At 38.6% G+C, this 25,986-nt stretch overlaps 1 protein-coding gene across 1 annotated transcript in view; it reads left to right on the plus strand.

Moving 5' to 3' along the window:
* Nucleotides 1–1,299: 1,299 nt before the first annotated feature.
* Nucleotides 1,300–25,986, plus strand: part of CNTN5 (contactin 5) — a 1,124,282-nt gene continuing 1,099,595 nt past the window's right edge. Inside the window, exon 1 of the mRNA XM_075198772.1 lies at nucleotides 1,300–1,839. The gene's annotated coding sequence lies outside the window, so the exon portion shown is untranslated. The remainder of the gene's footprint in view (nucleotides 1,840–25,986) is intronic.

A 25,986-nucleotide genomic window follows, 5' to 3' on the forward strand; every position in this document is an offset into this window, starting at 1 on the left:
TGGGCATGTAACTAGGGTGTTAGGCTGGCAGTGCACGCTGGGATTTATAGTTCCGGAACAGCTGGTGTGCCACAGGTTGACTAACTGATATCCTGTACAGTATTCAGCTTGGGTAGCAGATAAGACCTTAAAATGAGATAGCTAATTTATGCATGGATGGTATGACTGTGAAAATGACTGGAAGAATCATATATAGGTTTTGCTGGAAACAATGACACTAAAACTGCCATCCTTATATTTACTGCAAGTGTTATTTTTTCCAATTACAGCCATGATGATTTAAGACTCAGAAAGTGGTTGCTTCCATATGAAGGTGATAAACCATAGACTTGCTTTTAATTATGGCAAGCCAGGGCTATAATGTAAGATAAAAAAAAAGTTGCAAAAAAAAAAAAAAGTTAAATAAAACGTTGAAAAACATTATTTCACTATCAAAGGATTGCATATTGTCTAAGTGAATTAAATAAAAAATACTAGCAAGCCACTTGCAACTAGCACTGTACAAAAGTGTTAATACCCAATTCTCCAGGTTAAATTATAAATGTAGACATTGCCGACCTTAATATGTTACGTGCCAAACAGTTTACTGCTTTGACAGCTGATTACACCTTAGAGAAATCTGTTTCTCTCTCAAGCTGCTGCCCACCCCTCCCACATGTCATGGACTCTCCCAGTCTCTCAGACTCCAGGGCTCCATGTGCAGGTTCATCTCAGTCTGCGCGGCAGAGCAGGGGGAGGCAGGGTGCAGAGGATGGATGTCTGTGTCTCCTCTACCCGCTGCCCTTGTCATCTGTGCCTACATATCACCAGCCTCCTAAGTGATAGGCAATGTGCCTTTTATTCATTGAGCATCACAGCAGCACTTTCACGCCTACAGGCTTTGCTTGCTTTGAGGATCAAGTGACTAGCATTTTATGCAGCAGTGATTGGCTGCAGATTAATGAAAAAATAATGAACCATGATGTGCACATAAAAATGTACCAGTATTAAATACATGACAAGTCTGCAATTCCAATGTATATGTGATAGCATTTGCCATCAGTGATAAGTGCTTCATAGAGTATCATTAGGTGCCAGGCTGCTGCAGTATTGCAATATGAGATAGGTTGGATATAAAAAAAAATATGTCGGTTCCTTATCCTACCAGTTAAAAAAAGGGAGATCAGAGATGTTTTTGTAGGTATTCTGGTACACACTGGCTGGTGTTATTTTCCCCACTGAGGGGCAATGTGGTGTGACAGTCTGAGTCAGTAGAACAGGTAGACAGAATGACAGAGCATAAGAGAGAAGGGGAATAGAGAAACCACACAAACATACCAGAAGAGGGAGGTATGAAAAAGGAGAATTTCACTTCCAGCCAGTGAGAAAAGTAATGAGGAAAAGCAGAGAGAGAATAAGAAGGAAATAAAAAAAGGAAAGAATGAGGCAGGGGAGGAGGAGGGATGAGAAACACACACACACAGCTCATGGACACAGCCAGTGAGAGGCGCCCAGCTGCAACAGAAGAGAGAAAGCATTGGATGAGGAATTGTTATACACAAACCACCAACCAGAGAAGGTGCATCACCTAGTCTCCAATATAATCAAATAGAGAGTGGGGGAAGCATGCACACAGCTGCAAAGTGATCCTGGAGCTCACTGTTGGATAGGATGCTTTACCTGGACCTGGATATAAATTGGGAATGCTGAACAGCCCCCCCCTTAGGACAGCCACACAAACTCCTTTCCCTCTGGCAGGGGGAATCACACACAACTGCTGTGTTTGACTTATCTAATAGTGGAATGATACACACGGACGAGCTGTGAGAGATACAAGGCAGGAATCCTATGGCAGGCGAGGTAAGGCTGTGTGTTATCTCACATGTGATGGATTGGTGTCATTCTACTTTTTTACAATTTGTGAGCCGGTGTATTGGAAAGACCTGATGACAGGATGCTTCACTGACAAGCAGTGCCGTACATAGAGGCGTGCTGAGCATACGTGTGCCCTGCCTGTATAGGAAGTTCATTGCTAGGAGGATGCAATGTGGTTTATATAACTGCGTTCTGTGCAAACTGGTGTGCAATATAGAAGCCCTAATTAATAAGGAGTCAATGATTTTGGTGTCCCTACACCTGCTCTGCACCAGGTGTAAAGAAAATGCATGAGGTTTAATTTGCAAAAGATCAATACTGTGTATATTACACCCCTTCAGTAATGCACAGTCGTTTTGAGTGGTTTTGGATGTCATCATAAAGTACCAGTAGACATAAAAGTGAACTAATATTATATTGTCAGATCTGTGCACAAAATAGAAGAGTTTTATGCTTGTATTGTCCAGAATGTTAGTATGTTTGTGCATAGTGATAGGTTTGGTGCAGATTACTAGTGTTTGAAGTGGATTAACAGGTGTGCTGGAAGTCCACCGGGCTGTCACTAAACCACTGCATCCCCAAAACTCCATTATTATCATAATAAGTGCGTTATTATTAAAATAGAACCTATGGATGTTACTGTATGGCTAACACCAGCCCTCCAGAGTGTAGGTGGTTTATTGATTGCAAGTAAAACTTTTACCTGTTATGACAGGGATGAGCTGAGTACACTTTTTGCATAGTTCTTAAGAGGTCTGATACATTTCTGATATATTGCATGTGTTAGGGATATGTAGACATTGTTGCAATGAGCAGCCCATTAATGAGGCAGTTAATTGTAATGTAGTTAATTAGGCTGAAGATGTGCTGCATATTATGTAGGCATGTTTATAAAACAGGGTACAATTATGTTATTCTTAAACGTAGCTTAGAATCAAAATATGATCAGCATAGTTGTTACATAGACATCCTGCCACTATTGTTATTTATGACCTTAAATAGTGTGTTGTAGAAATAACTCAATAGAAAACACAGAACATGATACATCTAAATGCTGGAAATATGTTTGACTCTACCCATGTGCTGTTTGTGGTTTTGAAATAAGTAAGACACAGACTTCCACTTGGCTCTATTGGCTGCTGTGAGCATTCCTCAGTGGGTTCTCTCTTAGTATGGGAATGTGACTGGTACTTCTTAATTCACTTGACTAACCCAGTATGAAATAACAAGTAGGACTTTTCTCCCTCTCCTTGATCATTCATAAACTTACCCAAGCATATGTCCGCTTGGTTCAATGAATCTTAATTGGATTTTGCTATTTTAACAAAGTTACAAAGAACTTTGAAACACTGAAACTCATTTCTTAGGTGCCAAAAAGTGATACTCTAGAAGGATGGATACATAGATAGATAAATAGAAAGATAGGTGATGGATGAATAGATAGATAAGTAATGGATGATGCATAAATAGACAATGGATAGACAAATATGAAATAGATGGATAGATATAAATTAGATATATAGATAATTGATAGATTTGAGATTGATAGATCAATATATAATGATAGATATCTATGAAATAGATTGATAAGCAATGGATGCTACATAGATAGATAATGGCTAGATAGATAGTTGATGAATGGATAAGATATAAATTAGATAGATATATAGATTGATAATGGGTAGATAGATATTTATGGTGCATCCACCAAGACCTCTCTTTGCAAGAATGTTATGTACTGTCAAATAACATTCTAATGGTCATTGTTTAATATTATTATTTCGTGCAAGTTTTATTTTTTTAATTTTTTTTTAATAACAATACATTTAATTTCTACACAACAGTAAAGTCATTAAAAGAAAGTTCATAACTATTGACATATTATTATTATTATTATTATTATTATTATTATTATTATTAATAATTTTTATTTATAGGGTGCCACAAAGTATCCGTAGCGCCGTACAGGGACAAACAATGGCACAGTACAAGGTGAAACAGCACAGTACAAGTAACAGTAAGCACTATAACTCTGGGGGCTCAGGCACAGCATGAAAGAGAGGGAGAGAGGGGAAAAGTGAGTATAGGCAGGTAACTATGGCTTAAGAGGGTGGGCACAGATGACAGGTTGAGAGTCACTGAGGGGAGCGGAGAGAAGCGAGAGGAGACAGAGGGCAGAGGGACTGAGAGGAGGTGAGCAGAGTAGCTGGAGAGCGCAGTTAAAAGTGATGGAAACAGGAGGTAGGAGAGCCCTGCTCAAAGGAGCGAACAATCTAAAAGGAGGGGAAGACAGACACATGGATGAGACAGAGAGACGGGAGAAACGGAGAGAAACATATGTAACAATGGGTCTCATAGATGTTACATGGACATAATCTGGGTCACAAACTAGAGCCCCTGGCCTATAGTATTGTCCTTTTGAATAGAACATAACATGGATTTATGGATCTAATTTACTGTGATCCTGGAAAATTGCTTTTTTGAGAAGACTTACCCCTGTGCAAATAATGCAGAGTGTAAATTTATAAGAGTGAATGGTAACGTAACTAGTGTGCATCAAAAGTGAATTAAGCATGATGTCAAAGTCGAAAGCATTTATTTTGATTTACAGGAGATAATAATGGGTTGGCTGAGATGGAAAGTAAATCACATCTGTGCCAGGGGAATCCACCATGACTGATACAAAGTATAATAATAAAAAAGGGACATTTTATACATACATTGCAGGTAAATATAGTTTGAGAATATACATAACTACCATGAATTGAATTTAAATGTATACGTTATACCCATAGTATATCGTTCAATTCCGGATGAGTTTTAGAATTGTTTTTAGTTGAAAACTGATAAATCACTTTAAGCCAGACTGGAAATTTAATGATTCTTCCAATGCATGTTACATGGTATTTTTTTTTTAAGTGCTCTGTGCCCATAAAATGCAAATTACTTTTCTAATAGTAAAAGCTCATTCATATTGTGTAGTAATAAAAGAATTCCAATTTTGTGAGTCTCTAGGGGATTACAGAAGCAAAAGTCAAAACTTGCAGTGAAATTTAATACAGAAATAAAGTTTGTCAATTACTCTACGTTGGAAGCTTTCTAATTTTACCAGGATAATAAATGATGATTAATTTTGTGTCCGGTGCAAGTTTTCTGAGCATTTCTTAGATGTAATTCTAATAGACTTATAGGTTTATTGAAACAAGAGTGAATCAAAAATGCTCCATTAAAAGAGTACCATTTAAGATACCATCGTAGTGTAAACTTCATCTAAAAAAAACTAATATTGTAGTTTCATGCAGGAAAAAATGTTTAAAGTAAAGTTTGTAGGTCTACAGTATATTGTTGTTATACACCCCACCACTGTTGGCATTTGGTAAAAATTCCCTAGGTAAAACAGGTTAGTACTAATAATAACCACTAGAGGGAGTGTAAGATTCTTGTTCCACCTACATTCCAAGGTGTCTAAGGGAACAGCATCGATGCAAGATAGATTCTTCTTCTTTTTGTTCCTTGTACAATATCTAATGACAATCTCTGTATAGCTGACAACTGAGATTATGGCTGTATCTGTCTGACTATTCATCTTAAACTTTCACTGTGATCAATACACAGAAACCAGATCTGGTGTTGTCAGTATTTTTAAGGTCACTTGTCTTGTAGCAAGTGCGGCAAATTATTTCAGGGTCGCAAATATAAAATTAATGCTTAAATAATAAAAGGAGCGAATGGCATTCAGAATCAAAAGGCAATTTCCCATCCAGTTAATCGTGTTGAAGTAATAAAATATTCTGTTGCTTGTGGATCAGTTCCTGAAAAAATACACATGGTGCATGTTTTAATGGACTATGCTTCATGAGTCCCAAAGCATGGTGGGTTGACCAAATCATGTCGCAATAACCCCTCTCGATCTTATTTCAGCAATAACGAGACAGGGTAAGCATCAAAGGTGCAATCGAGGTACTGTGTGGCTGGTGCTCATTAAAAGTTCGCCATCTGTACATGGAAATCGATTGTTATTTCATCACGTTAGCAAAAGACTCTTTTAGTGCAAATTACACAATAAGGGAAATACATGTTTAAGATCCTGGCAGCACGGTGGCCTAGTGGTTAGCACTTCTGCCTTACAGCACTGGGGTCATGAGTTCAATTCTCGACCATGGTCTTATCTGTGAGGAGTTTGTATGTTCTCCTTGTGTTTGCGTGGGTTTCCTCCGGGTGCTCCGGTTTCCTCCCACGCTCCAAAAACATACTGGCAGGTTAATTGGCTGCTAACAAAATTGACCCTAGTCTGTGTGTGTGTCTGTCCGTCTGTCTATCTGTATGTTAGGGAATTTAGACTGTAAGCCCCAATAGGGCAGGGACTGATGTAAGTGAGTTCTCTGTACAGCGCTGCGGAATAAGTGGCGCTATATAAATAAATGGTAATAATATAAGAAGTGTTTGTTTGAAAATGATACCATCAGCCGCACCCAGCTGTATCTGCAAATAAACGCTATCGGGACCGGTTCTGATCACTGCTGAATGTTCAGACTACTGAATACAGAGTTCTACTGGCAACATAAACATCTGAAGTCAAGAAGCTAAAACTTAGACTGTCTTAGAAAACTGAGACACATGGGAGAATTTCACATGATTTATTTATTTTCCATTATTAAGATCATATAAGTAAACCAGCTCAAGCAGAAGCAGTTGTTAAATCTCTAACAAAGAGAATACAGTTTTCGTGAGATTGATCACAGTTTATGTTCAGAAATGCAGGAGATGTTTCAACAAGAGCCAATGGTTAGAACCTTGTCAAATTGCATTTTATTTTAGCAAATCTATCGAACATTCTACTGTAAACATAATGAAATGTTGGAGCTGTAATAATGGAAACATACTGTAGACATTTAGAGCCTGATTTAGAGTTGGACATATGTTCATATGTGCCACGTACAAATACGACTTGTGTAGAATTTATCACACTGTGCACACACAACAACTTATGTCCCTATTTCGGGTTGAGTGTATCTTACATTGGCATTCACTTGCACTAGGAGAGGGTGGTTTGTGGTGTTTACGTGTAAGTACAGGAAGGGTGTGGAGATGCAAGTCAACCACGCCCCTTAGCGATGAGTCAACCACGCCCCTTAGCGATGGGTCCACCACACCCCTTAGCGATGAGTCAACCACGCCCCTTAGAGATAAATACGACTTAGATTTACATGTATCTTTAACATAGGAGGAATTTCTTTATGCGTTCCATAGGCCTGGTGCGAGTTGATGATGATGATGGTACATTTTAGCTCTGGATGTATCTATACCAGAGGTGTCCATGTTCAGTCCTCAAGGACTACCAACAGGTCATGTTTTTAGGATTTCTGTCTGCAGAAACAGGTGTGATAATTACCGACCCAGCCAAATAGATTAACTCACCTGTGCATGATTAAAGAAATCCTGAAAACATGAACTGTTGGTAGCCCTTGAGCACTGGACTTGGACACCTATGATCTATACGGTAGATTTATAGTTGCATATATCAAGTTTCCTGCAAATCAAAATACAGCAGCAGAAAATTAAGTTATGGACGTCATTTCGAGTATACACAAAAGTCACAATTTTACATTTAACCCTAAATTATGCTCATTGTAGTCTAGAATGACTCCTCTTTCTCCCTATGTACCTTTTTATAACACTGAAATATTTGTAATAATATAATATTACAGCTAAATCATGTTGAAAGACTAAAGGGTTCGGCATTCCTTGATAAGTTCAATTATCGGGGGAACTGTAAGTCATTTAAGTGTGTTAACTAGCATCCACATCTGTTACTTCACAACTGGTTTGGAAAAAGCCAGAGTTTGGATTGTGTTTGGCCCTGCAGCACATGTACAATACAGAAGCATTTTGTAGTCAAGAGAGACTTAAATCTTCTGCAAATCCACAAAGAATAAAGTACCCAACTTTATTAGAAAATCTATTTTTTACTAGGTCACTGGAAGATTTGCTTCCTTGAAATCATAGTCGAGAAATTCTAAGAGAACAGCAAAGTAAAGTACATGGGACAAATCATTTAGGAGAAAGAAAAGGATATTAACTAACAAGTGACCAGAATCTAGGTCTGACCATTTAAAGGGGGATTAGAGTATCCCTTTAGTGAAAGAGAAAACATACCCAGTTCAGAGTCAGCCTTACTGCCTAAACATCATTGGTTCTTGTAGACAGCTGTGATCCTGCAGAATAGGAACCAGTAATCTGCATGGGCCAGATGTAGAGTTGTCCGCAATATTGGGTTCATTTACCCCCCCAAAAAGCCGGATGTAAAGATAGGCATGCTTAAGCCCATATACTGAGCCATATGCATCTTAAGATGTTTGCGGGTCGTCACCGGTAGCTTGTGCATCCGTTTATGCCAGGAATAAGTCAGACACTTATGTCCCACTCGCGCCCATGTTTTTATATATTTGTTATCTCTGCAAGAAACGCCATCACTATGAGGCATCCATAAGACTTTAAAAAAAAAAGAAAAACTAACACAGCAAAAACAACTCCCTGTCTTAGGTACAAAAAAAAAAGTTTTGCTTAACTAAGCACTCAAAAGTATAGTATATGCTCAAGCAAAAAAGACAGTACGAACCAGAATCAGCAGTGCATCATAAACAGCCAATCACAAGCAGTTCGCTACTCATCATTATCATACACTATTTGCACCAGCCCCTGACCACCCGCAAACAGGGCCGGATTAAGGGAATGGAGGCCCTTGGGCTAAGGGGGCAGAGTTGTAAAAATGAATGTCTATTAAAAAGGAGGTTTTAGTTTAAATTTTTTTTTTTAAAAACAAATTCTGTAAATATGACATGATGAGGATTGTAGTGCCCCAAGATCCACGGAGATAGCATTGTGTGTAATCTGCGTAGATGCCCCAGGTCAACAGCAATGTGCCCTGCAAAATATTTAAAATAGTTGGACACTATGTGAGTCATGTTAAATTGAGCGCAAGTTGGGTTTTCGGCGTATAATATGCTTTTTTTATTTCTGCACAAGCCAACAAAGCACTAGATCAGTGTTGGCTAACCTGTGACACTCCAGGTGTTGTGAAACTATAAGTCCCAGCATGCTTTGCCAATATATAGCAGCTTATTGCTGGAAGGGTATGCTGGGACTTGTAGTCTCTCAACACCTGGAGTGTCACAGGTTAGCCAACACTGCACTAGATTCAAATCTCATATGTAAAAAAGGATATTATACGCCGAAAACGCATTTTGCTTTCCACCTATGTATTTGTACAATATAAATGTACTGGAGGACCGGAATCTAGAATGGAATTGCTGAATCAGTTCGGCATTAGTATAATAATATATCCATACTGACATTGATCTATTAGTAATTACTGTTGTAGTTACTAATTAATCCAAACTGGATTAGATCTATCACAAGTAAAAATATGTCTCATATTTGAGTCTCTGATGACTCCTATGGATCTCCAAAAAGTGGGAAAAATGTACTCCATTTTCTGCCCTAGATCTTGATTAAAAGTATGTAAAAATAGAGGCACAAAGTAAAAATAAATATGTAATATCGCTATTCTAAGGAGAATTCGACAGATACATTAAAGTCATTTTCTTGGAGCCCTCTAAGTATCTGAAAGTAAATATGGGAAAAAATGTAGATAAATGTACTTTTTGTGTTTTTTGTTTTTTTTTCCGTTTGGGTTTCCCTGGGTGATGACCATATATTAAAATGATATCTATTGCAATATGTCACCAAAATATATTTTTTTTCGGTAGATTAATAAAGTAATTCCCGGTACAAACATCTCAGCCAATAAAAATTCCTCATGATGTCACTTGCTATATCATATTGACTACAGACCAGCTGGTATTTTATGATCCCAGCAGACAACATGGCCTGATCTTAGGGTAGAGTACTCACAGCCATCATGCCAGCTGTAACTATTGATGCTCTGAGCTATAGTACCTTTCTAGAGATGTTACATTGGGGCACAACCCACAATTTTTACATTTTTTTTTAAATACATTTTATTGAAGTTTTTCCAATGTAGGAGATACAGAAAAAGAAAAGGGACCAAATCCCAATCTTTAAGGTAAGTACATAAATTACATTGCAGACAGGTTCGAATTAACAGCACAATCTTATTACACATGCAAATCAAGGACGAAGCCGTGGGGACAGTCCTGATAGAACTAAATTTGTTGTTTAGCACATTCAGTGCCAGGTGGGGGGAGGGGAAGGATCAGGAGGGGAGAGAAAAGGAAAAAAAGGGGGAGTAAGGAATTGTTTGTTAGTATAGGGATAAATAGCGAAAGACTTAATAAAGAAAATCAGGTTCTCAAAACTTTTAGGAGGTGTAATACATTGAGAAATGTGTTGAGAAGCGGCAAAATAGTCTTGCCAGAAATGCCATGTCGAGATGAACTGGTTAGGCCAATCGGTTAATATACTAGTCGTATGTTCTAGATTATATATCTGCCACACTTTCTGAATCAACGCTGGGATAGTGGGACATTCAGCTTGCTTCCAGCTTCTAGCTATTAAACATCTAGGGGTAAATGTATCAAGCTGAGCGTTTTTCCGACGGGTTTGAAAAACCAATCAGTTTCTAGCTATCATTTATTTAGTACATTCTGCAAAATGACAGCTAGAATCTGATTGGTTGCTATAGACAACAACTCCACTTTTCAAACACGTCGGAAAACTCTCAGCTTGATACATTTACCCCCTAGTGGCTGTTAGAATGTGGCTTGGGAGTTTCCAAACAAGCTTATGAATGTCAAGGGGACGACAAGGGAGAAGGAAATAAGAGAAATGGAATGGAAACCTTAGACAAGTTATTTTATAAATAAGGTCAGCTACTTCTCACCAGAAAGGGATAAGTTTAGGACAGCTCCACCAAACGTGGGACAGGGAACCCTGATGACCACAATTAGGCAGATAAATATTTTTCAGTCTGAAAGGGACCAAATACCAGGGAAATAAAGGTTTATAAGAGCTCTCTTTTATCTGAGTGCAGTTTAAAGATTTAGCAACTGCCTCATGAATCTCTTTCCAGTCTTCACGCTCTAGAACCTCAGCCATGTCCTCCTCCCAATGCATCTCATGCAACTAATTATCAGGTAGATTGTTATTCATCAGTAGATAATAGAATATTAGACCTTTAGAGGATGACCTATTGAGACAGAGTCTCTAGAGGAGATGGACAGCAAGGAGATTGCAGGTCTATCTGGTTGTTCAATAGTTAATGAATGTGTAAATAATGGTAAAAGGTTGAAGGTGAGAAGTGAAGACGATCGGGGAGCTCAGAGAAGGTTGGAAAATATCCCATCAGAACTATATCGAGTAGAAACACAACGTTATGTTTAGTCCAATGGGCAAAAGATTTGGGATTAGTTCCATGTGGAAATGCTGGGTTGTTCCAGATAGGGAACATGCGTTTAGGATTATCTATAAGTTTGAAGGTACAATATTTCCAAATTTTGAGTGAGAAATGTACTGTAGTAGGGAGGGTGTGAAGAGGGGGATGGTCTTTTGTTTCAAGCCAGAATAAAATACTGGGAGATAACATCTGGAGAAGGTCCACTTCCATGTCAACCCACAGCCTAGTGACGTGCATGGGCCAAAACAGCTTGAGTGAGATGTGATGATAAATAATATTTATGGAGGTAGGGGTGACCTAAGCCACCATTTTTAGCATGCCAGTAAATGACTTTTAGATGGGCTTTTGGACGCCTACTAGACCAAACAATGTGGGAGATACTTGATTGTATGTCTTTAAGGACAAGCGAAGGGACCCGTATTGGTGGGGTTTGAAATAAATAAAGACGTCTGGGAAGGATATTAATTTGTATTGCACGAAACGCGATCAAGCGCTTTCTCTGCCTCAAGTGCCACCACCAGAGCAGGGGTCTTAAACTTATTAGCAGCATGGATAAAGTCAATGACTTTCTGGTGTTGTCCGCCCCTTGGCAGTTAGAGATGAAACCCACCTGATCCGGATGCAGGGGCGGGCTGGACCGGGGGGCAGGAGGGCAGCGGGCATGCTGTTCGGGCCGGACGCCTCCCCCCCATCCCCCCCCCCCCCGTGGATGAAATAATCACTCAATCTTACCGGCGGTCGCATCCGATGCATCACGTGACACACAATGCGGCCACCTGTGCGCCCCCTGGGCCGAAACCTGCCAGCCCGCGCCTGTCCAGATGGACCAAATTCGCTAGAATTTTTGGGAAAAGTTTTAAATCGACATTTAATAGAGAAATCGGATGGAAGCTTTGACTTAGGTCTTTTCCCACTTTAGGGATTACAACTATGTTCTCATACCCAGAAGAGCACAACCCACAATTTTAAGGGTTATTATTACCTTTGTCTCACCTCAGTCACTGTTACCTTTTTCCTCTCCTAAATAAACTGTAACGTGTCATGATTTATCATTGATAGCTGCTTATAACTTTCCAAGTGTGAAATGAATGCAACTTTTCTCTAAATAACTCATAGATTTGCCATCACTAGAGCCATTCGACAATCTAGTTGTTCGTTTTTTTTCACATGAAATCGGGTCTTGTGATCCATGACTTTGGCTTACAATAAAACAGACTCAAGCCCCTCAGCTGGAAATATAACACTTGTATACTTCAGCTGCCTAATCAATACTATGTTCCTGAATTTCACCTGTTCTATATACAAGCACAATTACTGTTACAAACATGCTCCCTCTAATTAGCCTGTCACAATAACTGGAGATTTAGTTGTTGTATCTAAATAATGGCTTAACATGTGTTTGCAGAGCTAGAGGCGGTAGCCCCTCTAAACACGTATTCCCGTTGCAATCTGTCAGGATTTATACGCACTATGTAGCACTTAACCTCCTAGTCCCATTTCCCTATAGATTGTAAGCTTGTGAGCAAGACCCTCATACCGCTTTGTCTGTCTCTTAAGTCTTGTTTTATTACTGTGTTTGTCCCACTGTGTTTGCTACATTAATAAATGTTGATAATAACTTCGAAGGAAGATGCATCATACCCAAGCTTGGGTTTGGTTTCACACTACTAAAGAGGGGCAAAGTTTATAAAATTATAATAAACTAATAAAGTATAACAACATATATTTTATTGTTACAAATGATGTAAGGTCTACTCTTCTGGTTCTATAATCTGTATTATGGTGGTAACTTACCTAATTAATCAGTCTGTTTACATCATAGTTGCCTACTCTCCGGAGTGTCCGGGATACTCCTGGGAGAGCAGGGCAATCTCCCGGATGGAGTTCACTTTATTAGTGAAGTGGGTGCGGGGCTTAGTGATACAATTTCTGTGTCACCGTGGTCACGCCCCATGTTGCAATTGGCCAAAATTGTGACACTTGCTTATGGGGCGGGGCCAAAATGACTCGCTTTGTCGAGCCCCGCCCCCACAAGACCGCCTCCCTCTGGATCTCCCGCAGGTCAACTAGTAAAAGTTGGCATACATGGTTTACATGTTATAATGGTGTATTAAGGGATGCATTGTTTACAGTAATTTGTTATCAATTATTTAATTCAAAGGGACAGCACAGAGATGGAGCAGGTTTATTCCTCTAATCACCATTATACCTAAAGAGTGGTAAGACTAAGGGCTAGATTTACTAAACTGTGGGTTTGAAAAAGTGGAGATGTTTCCTATAGCAACCAATCAGATTCTAGTTATCATTTATTTAGTGCATTCTATAAAATCACAGCTAGAATCTGATTGGCTGTTATAGGCAACATCTCCACTTTTTCAAACCAGCAGTTTAATAATATATACCCCTAAGTGATATGATTTGATGTGCTCAGATTTTGAATTGTGCTTTTATGGCGGGGTGGTACAGTGTTTGCGCCATATTACCGCACAGTGGCAGGAATTCTTCAGCTAATATTCTTTGCCAGATCGTGTGTCTAGTTACTTTGTTTTCTAAAGCACCTGCTGAAATACTGCTGTTCTCCTCCCTTCTACAAACTAAATGAATGTATCTATTAGTATTAGATATTGAAACTTTCATTCATGATTAAATTAAGCCATAGTAAAAACTACTAATCTAGACTCATTACGGCCCACAAATATAACAGTGTGCAATAAATATTGTACCCTGCAATTCTGTGTACCAAATAAAAAACTTCAATACATGCAGGGCTTGTGTTGGAACAAACAGGTACAAAGTTATTATTTTGCCTATTTTGGTCCCGTAGTGTGTTAAAATTACTATTAATGTCTTCCCAGCATATAACATACGTTTTTGCGTTACACATTTTTATCTGAGTTCCACTTTTTTTTTTTTATTTAACAAATGAATCACTGATTATATTATTACCGTTTCCTTCTTTTCTGTAAGTATATTGAAGCAGGGTCCACAATGGAATATTAATGAAGGCTGTAACTTGCGCTAAACTAGCTTAAGTTCTGTTGTAGAAAGGGAACTTTTACATGTTTGCCATTAATATAAGCTGTAGCTTTATATTGGATTAACTTGTATCTTAGATTCCCTTGCCCTTTAAATAATGTTTATGTGGCTGATTACATATGTGTTGTTTTGATATTCACTTGGCACAGGTGGGAATAAGGGCACTCCTTCTATCACATGACCTGACACAAAGGGGCCTAACACAAAGGAGTGTCTTCATATGCTTTTGTTACCTAGTCATCAGATTGCAAGAAGATGTAATTCTGCCAACTCAGCTGTTTTAATTCCGTTCTTAGAATGGAAATATGCTCGTTAACGCCATATCCAATTTTTCCTGATACAAGGCGAAAAAAAGAGAGAATACACCCTAGTAGACCATTCAAACATTATGTATTACTGACCATTATTTAACTAAAACATTTTGAGACTAAAACAAAATTAACTTCATTGGACATTGTTGGTGAACAATTGTGAACAGTTATAAAATGGAAAAGCTCTAACAAAATAAACTAAGCCGTGTATTGTAAAACAAATATATAGATTAATATGGGTACCAGAGTATATTGATATGGTTATATTCTGATCAATAGTTAAACTGGGGTATTCTTTTTGGAATAAGATTTGTAAATAGGGACATACTCATTCATATAGTGATAGCTATGCTATTTCCATCCACTTCAGTATTTGTTCCATTGTGTTGTATCTTGGTTGGCTTGTTACTTTCCACTTTCCTATATTCTTTTGCTTACAACTTTCTACATTTTTTTTCCTTTTACACCCTTTGTGGGTTGGAGGAGCTTGGTCAAGAGTAAGATGCCCCCAACTTATTATAAGTGGGTGGAGACAAATATATTGACAGTGCAATGTTGCTAACTAGAATCAATTTTTAGGAAACCCACAATATAGTTTTCCAAGCTTAAGTTCCAAGGTAGCAAAAATCTGACTTGAGGTGTATTAATTTTGACCCACGTACCTGGTGCAACTTTGTGTGTGTATATATATATATATATATATATACATACACACACACACATTATATATATATATATATATACAAAAAGAAAAAGAAGCCCCAAACATAGTGTAATGTCATCAATTAAACAGGCGCTTCTTTTTCTTTTTGTTTCTATAGGTCTACATCTGCAATCTGATGTATAAAAAGTGAAGCAGCCTACTGTATGTGGTTTTATAATTATATGAGCACGTTTGTTGACGTGATTATTTGGTTTATACTGAGCACTGTTATCTTTTCACTTTTTGTCATATATATATATATATATATATATATATATATATATATATACAGCTATAATAGGGCAGCACAGTGGGTAAGTGGTTAGCACTTCTGCCTCACAGCACTGGGGTCATGAGTTTGATTCCTGACCATGGCCTTATCTGTGTGGAGTTTGCGTGGGTATCCTCCGGGTGCTCCGGTTTCTTCCCACACTCCAAAAACATACTAGTAGGTTAATTGGCTTCTATTAAAGTAACTTCAGTATCCCTCTGTGTGTGTGTATGTTAGGGAATTTAGACTGTAAGCTCCCGGGGGGCAGGGACTGATGTGAGTTCTCTGTACAGCGCTGCGGAATTAGTGGCGCTATATAAATAGCTGATGATTATGATTCCTCTCTCCTTTGTCCTCTTATTGCTCCAACTACAGAGCAGGTGTCAGTGCCCTTTGCCTGTGAACTTCCATTTGCTTGAAGGAGAAGTTCACAGGAAGGAAGGGCATCAACCTTTGCTTGCTTGTAGGGGTCCAGTATGACTAGAAATTGGCATGGGACTGTTATAGCCATCAGGATGCATGGTGCATCCTGGGTAAATAGAGTATCTTAGCTTAACTCCTGCAACTTTACCCACAACTGTTTTTTATCCTTTAATTTTGTGTACTTCTACGCTGACTTAGGTAACTCCATAATAAAACAACACTTTATAGAATACACATAAATTGCCTAATTTATTGTTAAGGAGTAAAAAAAGACAAAGAAGTCTCTTTTGCTACTTATTATTTTATATAATAACTCCACTTTTAATCCCCCACTTTTAAATTTAATTCCCACAATATGTAATATAGCGTCACACTATAATTGTAGTTGAGTGTTCTATTTAACTAATAACAACTAAAACCTATTGTGATTAGAAGAATGGAGAACACACATGATTTTTATTTAAATGTTATTTTCATGGGTAAAATTGTCTTTAATACAGTGTGTATGTTAGTTCCAATCAATGATAATGCCTTTAAATCTTATTCATGGATATTTTCAATATTTACAACTAGGGATCTTTATTGCTTTGCAAATATTATTAAGCAAAATAAATGTGTTGTTTTTTTTTTTTTTGTAGAAACAGGATAAATATTCAGCTCTGTTACCTGAACTTTTGAGGTACAGAGATGCAAAGTCATGTCTAAGCAGTAGTCCCACTCTGTCTGCAAACCACATCTTATTTATGCAAATTAAAATGAATACTTGCCAGCTCTCCCTGAATGTCAGGGAGACTCCCTGAAATAGGGGTGATCTCCCTCACTCCCTGAAGAGTCTGGCATTCTCCCTGATGCTGAGCCAGTACAAGACGTGATTGCCTTCGCCATCTGTGGCATGATGACACAGTTTAGAAATTGTGTCCAATATCCATGTATTGATGCCTATGGAGGTGGCCATTTTCATGGAGACCAAGATTTAATCAAAGACTGACAGGTAAGACAACATGACTTCAGTAATGGAGACAGAAATGTAAAAAACACTTCAGTCTCTATAGATTCATTAGCTGCTTTTCTTTAAGCATAGTTACCTACTCTCCCGGAATGTCGGGGAAACTCCCGCATTTCTGGGAGACCTCTTGGGCTCCCGGGAGAGCAGGGCAACCTCCCGGTTCTTGTCCCCGCAATAGATAAGTGGAAGGGGTGGGGCTCAATGATGTAAATAGTGTGTCATCTTATCCCCGCCCCATGCTGTAATTGGCCAAAATTGTGACAATCATTTAGGGTACAGGGCCAAAATGATACAAGTCCCGCCCCCACACTCCCACCTCCCCCAGGATCTCCCTGAAGCCAACGAGGAAAAGTTGGCAAGTATGATATAATGTAGTCTTGCTGGTCGTATCACAAAATAGAATATAGTGGCACTAATCTAATTTTTAGATAAACTCACATCAGTTGAATTTACTTTTTCTCTAGTTTTAAGTTTTTTCCAGGGAAAGAGTCAACTCTCAGGAGTAGATTTATCAAACTTTCTGAAACGAAAAGTAGAGATGTTGTCCATAGCAACCAATCAGATTCTAGCTATCATGTTCTAGAATGTACTAGATGAATGATAGCTTATTGGTTACTATGGGAAACACCTCCACTTTTCCTTTTAGAAAGGTTTGATAAATCTACCCCTCGGTTTTTCCATCCCTTGGCACAGGGCAAATGCACGTAAGGCTAAGGCCAAATTGTTTGGGTTTGTGGTCGAATTAGAAAGTTAAGCCGGTGAGAACACATCACCATTAAATTCTGGGTTAACCAGCTACATTAACTGTGACTCTCTGAATCATTTAGAAAGATGACCAAAATGGGAATTGCTTCTGCACCTCTGGCAAAGAGGCATAACTGCACCAGCCCAATAGCCAAGTATTGGCGCATGCCTAAAAATTCAAACTATGGCTTAAAACACAGCACTGTATATCTGTCAACAGAGCAGTATTTTGTTCATACTGTGAATTTTGGACAATGCAATATAACCAGATTATATATAAAGCTTTAATACAGTGCAAAAAATAAGCGTGCTTGAAAGAAAGTTATTCTGTTAAATTAGACCCAAAAGTAATGTTCCTGCTGGTATTTTCTATTATCATTTATTTTATTTTCCATACCTGGACCAGTAAAATATATTAATAAACACCATAGTGATACCATCCACAGAGTATAAATACTCAGGGGTGGGGGCGGGTAGACATAAGATGAAAATCTATCTCCTTGTTTAGGTGCGAACAAAAGTTATAGAAGGAGATGCAGAGGACAAGCTGCAGCCTCTGAAACAGTAGTATTTCAACTTTTAGAAATCAATATATCCAACCATGAAAGTATAATGAGTGAAGAGAACAGGATTGGTTTGTAATGAAATACCAGCCGAGACCTGGCATGTTTGCCATTGATCCTGGGATTGATAGACAGCAGCAGGAAATGTCAATAGCTGGTCCGCGATCGAAACGTTTCTCTTATTTTTACAATCAACTTCATCTGCTACAGATTATTTGCTACTTAAGACAGGATGAGCCAAAGCCCTCTTGTAATAAGTTGCAATGGAATATTCAACACGCAGATCTGGTCCGTGTTGTCATATCAAGAAAAGTAATTTGGGTATGTGTCACAAGTCTGATAACTTTGACAAAATAATTGTAGCACGCAAATATTCCTATGTATTATAAATGTTATATGAAAAAAATTTTGTAATGAATAATCTGCACATTATTCATTCAATAGGACATTGAATGAATAATGTGCTGTGTGGAGTTTGTATGTTCTCCCCGTGTTTGCATGTGTTTCCTCCGGGTGCTCCGGTTTCCTCCCACACTCCAAAACATACTGGTAGGTTAATTGGCTACTAACAAAAATTGGCCCTAGTCTCTCTCTCTCTGTCTTTGTATGTGTGTGTGTTAGGGAATTTAGACTGTAAGCCCCAATGGGGCAGGGACTGATGTGAGTGAGTTCTCTGTACAGCGCTGCGGAATCAGTGGCGCTATATAAATAAATGGTGATGATGATGATGATTATTCACCACAAAATTATTCTGTACAGAAATTTTTAGGTATTTTTGATTAACATCAGAGCATTTTTTTTAAAATCAGTCTCTTGCACATCCAGACTTGAAGTGGACGAGAAAAGAACAAATTGTAGCCACGTAAGCATCTGAATGTTCACAGCAGCACAGATTATTTCAGGAGATGATTGTGCTGATCTTACAAGATGGGACTCAATGTGACAGGGGCAATGGAGACCAGATGGAATTCACAGACTTTGGTAGCGGCAGGAGTAGGGTCGCACAAGCCCACAGAGTAGGTAGTCTTGTGAGACTCCTATTAAACTGATTGAAAAGATAGTTGGCTACATTACACATGTTCAGAAGAAGCCACTACTCATCTGTATTCCCTACTCCCTCACCTCCAGGCCCCATAGCCTGTTGGTGCGGGCTGTTCATCGGGCTGAAGATCCTGTGACACTAATCTCGTGGGATCATAAATAGCCAATGTACTGACAGCTGTCAGACTTTATGTAGATTCATTGGGGGAGATTCAATTGGCGGCGATGGCATCTTGCCAGGCACAGTGCCGGCAATTACGCTAGAAATCTCTGCAACCTCCTGTGGACGTTCCCAGAGACACTTCATGACTAATTGAATCTCACTAATTGTATCACAGGACATATAGCGGGAACAAAGTGTTTATGCCTCTGCTAATACATGGGTTGTTTTTACTCTTATTGATGGTCATTAGTATTTATACCTGCTCAGAAGATGGGTAACTGTGAAGACACGTAATAGGGCAGCACGGTGGCGTAGTGGTTAGCACACTTCTGCCTTACAGCACTGGGGTCATGAGTTCAATTCCCGACCATGGCCTTATCTGTGTGGAGTTTGTATGTTCTCCCCGTGTTTGCATGGGTTTCCTCCGGGTGCTCCAGTTTCCTCCCACACTCCCAAAACATACTCGTAAGTTAATTGGCTGCTAACAAATTGACCCTAGTCTGTGTGTGTATGTATGTGTGTTAGGGAATTTAGACTGTAAGCCCCAATGGCGCAGGGACTGAAGTGATTGAGTTCTCTGTACAGTGCTGCAGAATCAGTGGTGCTATATAAATAAATGATGATGATGAAGATAGGGCGACTTTAGAAGAAAATACATCTGCTGTAAGGCACAATAAATGCTGTATATGTTTTAATTCATGCTGCCTGTTCACATATCAGTTGAATGTGTAGTTATGTATAGTTCATGGTCCAATTTAAATAGATCTTTGAGATGTCTTTCTTGTAAATGAATTAAACATGGGTGTGTAGCGTGTTCAGAACTATTCAACGCCAATGTTCTAGAGTCTTGCTGAAATGTTTAGTTCTTTTCAATCTGAACATTGAATTCCTTTTGTAGCAAACTGCTCTACAGGAATATTATATTCTAGCAGTAACTGAACAATGCAAAATGTGAGCAAGCAAGGAGTGCCTGGACATAGTTGTTTGACTGCAACAGCTAACAACATTATACTTGTCCTCCTATTAGTGATAACAAGACGAAACTCCAGTACAGGCTCTGTTAATTCACACTATTGCTGCTGGGTGCAGACAGCCATGCCGTTATACAATTGGATCTAACACTTTATTTTTAGGGTGTAGCATTGACTACCAAGCTTTAGGAATTATTTGACCTTTATCTTCACATTTGTATTCAAATTAAGTATTAATAATCTTAGTGTTATTTCCTTTTTAGACAAACTTAACGTTTTCAGTGCTGAGGATTAAATCATTGTTCCTGTATTCAGCTGCTCTTTTACGCTTTCTTGTTAACGAGTACAGTGATTGCAGATTGATTTGTGGCATTTTATAGAGAAGCGAAGGGAAAAAAATATTTTTCACTTAAATGGAAAGAGCGAACATTTACTATTTAGTCTTACCTGCCATTTTTACAGCAGCTGTTTTTATAAAACCCAGGAAGATATTTCGCAGCTATCAGTCAATGACACAATGACCCAAAAAAATCTGCTGTGATGTGTGAAAAGCTCGGATAGCACTTTCTTTCGGTACTATGTCAGTTCCACTGTGATGCAAGTTAAAGAAACTCTAGTCACATAATTAATAAGTTCCCCTTTCAGCAAAGGCATGAGACAGGTAGCACGTTAAACAGTTCTCGTTAAATAGAAAGCTGTGATTTCAGGTACATTATTTAAATATGTAACACACAGGTTTAATTTACTGTATATTCATACATGCCAACTTTTCCTCGTTGGCTTCAGAGAGATCCAGGGGGAGGTGGGTGTGTGGGGGCGGGGCTTGACAAATCGCATCATTTTGGCCCCGCCCCTAAACGATTGGCTAAGATGACATGATATTTGTGTCATTAAGCCCCGTCCCCGCCACTTATCTACTGCGGGGTCGAGAACCGGGAGGTTGCCCTTCTCTCCTGGGAGGTCTCCCAGAAATACGTTAAAGAAAAGCAGCTAATGAATTTCTGGAGATTGAAGTGTGTTTTATATTTCTGTCTCCATTACTGAAGTCATGTTGTCTTACCTGTCAGTCTTTGATTAAATCTTGGTCTCCATGAAAATGGTCACCTCCATAGGCATCAATACATGGACATAGGACACAATTTCTGAACTGTGTCATCATGCCACAGATGGCGAAGCCAACCACGTCTTGTACTGGCTCAGCATCAGGGAGAATGCCAGACTCTTCAGGGAGTGAGGGAGATCACCCCTATTTCAGGGAGTCTCCCTGACATTCAGGGAGAGTTAGCAATTATGTGTATATTACACCTCAATGATAGGTTTATTTACTCTTCAATATTAACTTTTTGTTTTAACCTATGTTGTGCATTCTATTTCACATCATGTTTTGTCAAATAAAATATTTAAAATGTATCCAATAACACCATTTCCATGTAAAAATGACTCCAACACCGCACAGGAAGTATATTAGCTGTAACGTGACTTTTGTATATTTTATATGTCACTCTTCAAATAGGTGAATCTACAGCATGTTGTTCTTTTTTTAAAAAAAAAAAAAAGTGCAAAGGCCAAGTCTTCAAATCATGACTACAAACTGAGACTTCCCTGGCAGATAGGAATGGAAGCAGAAAATAGTTCGTAATCCATTACAGAAGCAGTCAAGCTTGTGCAACTGTTATATCATGGATGACTGTGTCAAAAAACCTTTGCAGAATCTAGAAAAATGGGCCAGTTAATTATCTGTACTCCATTGCACAATGTGCCTCATTACATAGTATTAGCTGTGCGCTGGGTAGAGCGGAAGTTTCACTCTCACTTGCTACATTTTTATATTATGATTTGTAGGCAGGTTCCACTGATACAAGTGCAGATAGAATGCTGGAAGGTATTGTTGCAGGTTGGAATGTTATATGATATCTGACAACTCTTAGGAACACTACAATATAAACAATAAAGCCAATTAAGTTAAATAAATCAGAGTGTGAAAATAAAAGCTAGTATAGTTAGCAAAATTGACAGCCATTTTTTTACTGCAGTGATTATATTGTTCTGCAAAGGCAATTTGGGTTTTGTGACATATTTGAATCTAAGTGGGGGAAAGTGATATATAAAGTACTGCAAGGAGTAGATTTATCAAACATTCTAAAAAGGTAAAGTGGAGGTGTCGCCCATAGCAACCAAACAGATTCTAGTTATCATTTTCTATAATGTACTAGGTAAATGATGGGTAGAACCTGATTGGTTGCTATGGGCAACAACTCCACTTTTCCTTTTTAGAAGATTTGATAAATCTGCCCCTTACGACTAGATTTACTAAATTGCGGGTTTGAAAAAGTGGAGATGTTGCCTATAGCAACCAATTAGATTCTAGTTATCATTTATTTAGAACATTCTACAAAATAACAGCTAGAAACTGATTGGTTGCTATAGGAAACATCTCCAGTTTTTCAAACTCGCAGTTTAGTAAATATACCCCTTAGTCTTTTATAAATAATGGTAGGATAATTATTCTGACATATATGGATGTAACTACTTATATAAAAGTGCTAGTGGCATTGCAGAAAAAGTATGTGAATTATACTATTTTTAAGGCTTAGGTATTAAGATTTATTTCCAAGGATCACTTACATTGCCTGTCGAACTGGGGGTCAGCTGTTAACTATTTTTCTCATATTATTACATGTAATTTGGACTGCATGCAAGCAACTGTGGGCCAAAAAATTGCATTTCAAACCAACTCTTAGGAAGCTCCAGCGTATTATTATCAAAATTGTATTGTACAATACTAAGATTTACATCTACAAATATCATTTAGTAATATACAGTATATGGTAAAGTTTAACTAAGTTGTCAGTACTAATAATATATTTTAGATTTTAGATTGCTCTGTTAATGAAGTAGATTTATCTAAAACGGCAAAGGGGAGGTGTTGCCCATAGCAACCAATCAGATTCTGTCAATCATTTTCTAGAATGTATTAGATAAATGAAAGCTAGAATCTGTTTGGTTGCTATGGGCAACACCTCCACTTTTTGTGTTTAGAAATGTTAGTAAACCTACCCCCAGGTCTCAGAAAAGCTATAGGGAATCACGTTTGTCATCCCTTGATTGGTTATAGTCAACTTGCTAAATAAGTTTATGTATTTTTTTTTTTATATTGTAAGTTACCTACAGCAGTAAGGACCTGTATTCATATTTACAGTATTTATTAACATTACAAATTGCAGTATTATAACTTTTATTTTAGGATTTATGTACCTTTATTTGAATGTAAATTCTGTATGTATATATACATGGCGGAATACTTCTTAATGCTGTACTGAGAAAGTGGTAACCATTGAATGTTAATGGAACATTTAACATCTTTCTCTGGTTTCCGAACAGTATTAGAATTAATCTGACCAAAAAGATAATTGTGTATTAATTGTATATCACTTGGGAGACCAAGAGCAACCAGGTAATATTAATGTTTGACTATAATTACTTCAGTGTACTACTTTGTGAGACGTTCCAGTTCTTGAATGTTAAACTACACATTAGGACTGACAACTAAAATTCAGGTGATGAAATATTTTCATTGTTTCAAATATGATAAATGTGCTTGAGATGTTATATGGCACAATGGGACTGCAAAGTATAAGTGATATTATAAAAAGATCTAACTCTCCTGCATATATTAACCTGTTCATTTCAAGATCTTTCAGTAATTTAAAAAATTCAGTCATTAGGACACAGCGGTAAAATAATGAATATTACAAGAGCCAGTCAGACAATAGAGCCAGCTTAACCTTTATAAGTGGATATCCACCCGAATTAAAAATTATATCATCCTCTCCTCATCTAGCAAAAACTTCAGGGGGTAAATGTATCAAGCTGCGAGTTTCTGGCGGGTTTGAAAAGTGGAGGTGTTTCCTATAGCAACCAATCAGGTTCTAGTTATCATTTATTTAGTACATTCTACAAAATGATCGCTAAAATCTGATTGGTTGCTATAGGCAACATCTCCACTTTTCAAACCCGCCAGAAACTCTCAGCTTGATACATTTACCCTCAGGATTCCGATGTCTGGGAAACCTGCCATTCAAAGAGTATAATCACTGTGACTCTCTTCTCTGGCTCCTCTGGAGGCGTTACTTCTCCTCTCGTGGTGAAGGTTGTCTTTTCTTCAAGAGCACTGGAAGAATAGATGCTACAGCATCACTTGAATGGCAGGCATCACCTCCTCTACTGGTAGTTGGAAGGAGGGGCTTTAACATATAATATTAAATATGAGCTCACATCTTATTTAAAGCATCATGGAAAGTCATACGTTATACACCAAACACCGTGCTAAGACAACATGATAAACTACGCATGTTTAGCCATGAGTTAGCAGTTGAAGAGAATCAATGGAAGGTCATGAAGATGTTCAGAAAAGTTAATGTAGGTTATTTGGTATTTCCAGCCAGGTCACTTGTTGAATCTTTCCTTTGAAAAATGACAGTGGAACTTGTATCGATCAATATACCAGCTGATTTATAATAGATTTGATAAATCCTAATTAAATGAATGCCTCAATTATTTGTCCAATCTAGCTCCACAACAGGGCTGCCAAGAGGAATTCAGGGCCCCGCTACAACAAATTCGTGGGGCCCCCCTCATAGTTGAGTATGGTAAAAAAAATTGCGACGCAAAATTTTCCAGGGGTGTGGTCATGCATTTGGGGGCGTGGCAAATGTGCCATTGGGGCGTGGCTAACACATCAAAATCACTAGGCTCTCAATCGCCCGGGCGTCACGTATGTCCAAGCACTCCTGACTTTAAGGACATCTAGCACCAAAGTGTAGTATAGAAAAAATGCAGTGTGTGCACAAAGAGTTCAGTCTTGGCCTCCACCTTACATTGGGCACAACACTCACCAAAAATTTACATTGTCCCTACTAGAATCACAACATTTCACATACTGTCCTGCTCTCTCCTACCTGTTCTCACTTTCACCACCTGTTGCTGCATGTTTTTTTAGTTGCGGCTTGTTTGGATCCTGGAATGCTGGGGGCCCTATTTGGAAAAAAAAAGCCACATTTAGATAATTCCAAAAACCCCGGCGTTAAATCAATACCATCCACGATTAATAATTAGGCCTTCCTCCAGCTCCAATATTAAAATAATGTGCCCCTTCATCATCGCCATGCCTTATGATCACACTGCGCCCTCCATGCTGCTTTTGCCCCCTTCATCTGGCTCCCCTTCATCACACTATACTATGCTGCCCCCCCTTTTTCAACCCCACTGTGCCATGCCTCCCCCCCCTTTTTAACCCCACTGTGCCATCCTGCCCACCATTTTTTAACCCCACTGTGCCAAGCTGACCCCTGTTTTTTAACCCCACTGGGCCATGCTGCCCTGTTTTTTAACCTGTCTGTCATGCTGCCCCCTCCGTTTTTTAACCCCTCTATGCCCCCGCATTTTTTAACCCCTCTGTCATGCTGCCCCCCCCCCGTTTTTAACCCCTCTGTCATGCTGCCCCCTCTGTTCCCCCCTCGTTTTT

This window comes from Mixophyes fleayi, chromosome 2 (assembly GCF_038048845.1).
Source record: "Mixophyes fleayi isolate aMixFle1 chromosome 2, aMixFle1.hap1, whole genome shotgun sequence".
Lineage (NCBI taxonomy): Eukaryota > Metazoa > Chordata > Amphibia > Anura > Limnodynastidae > Mixophyes > Mixophyes fleayi.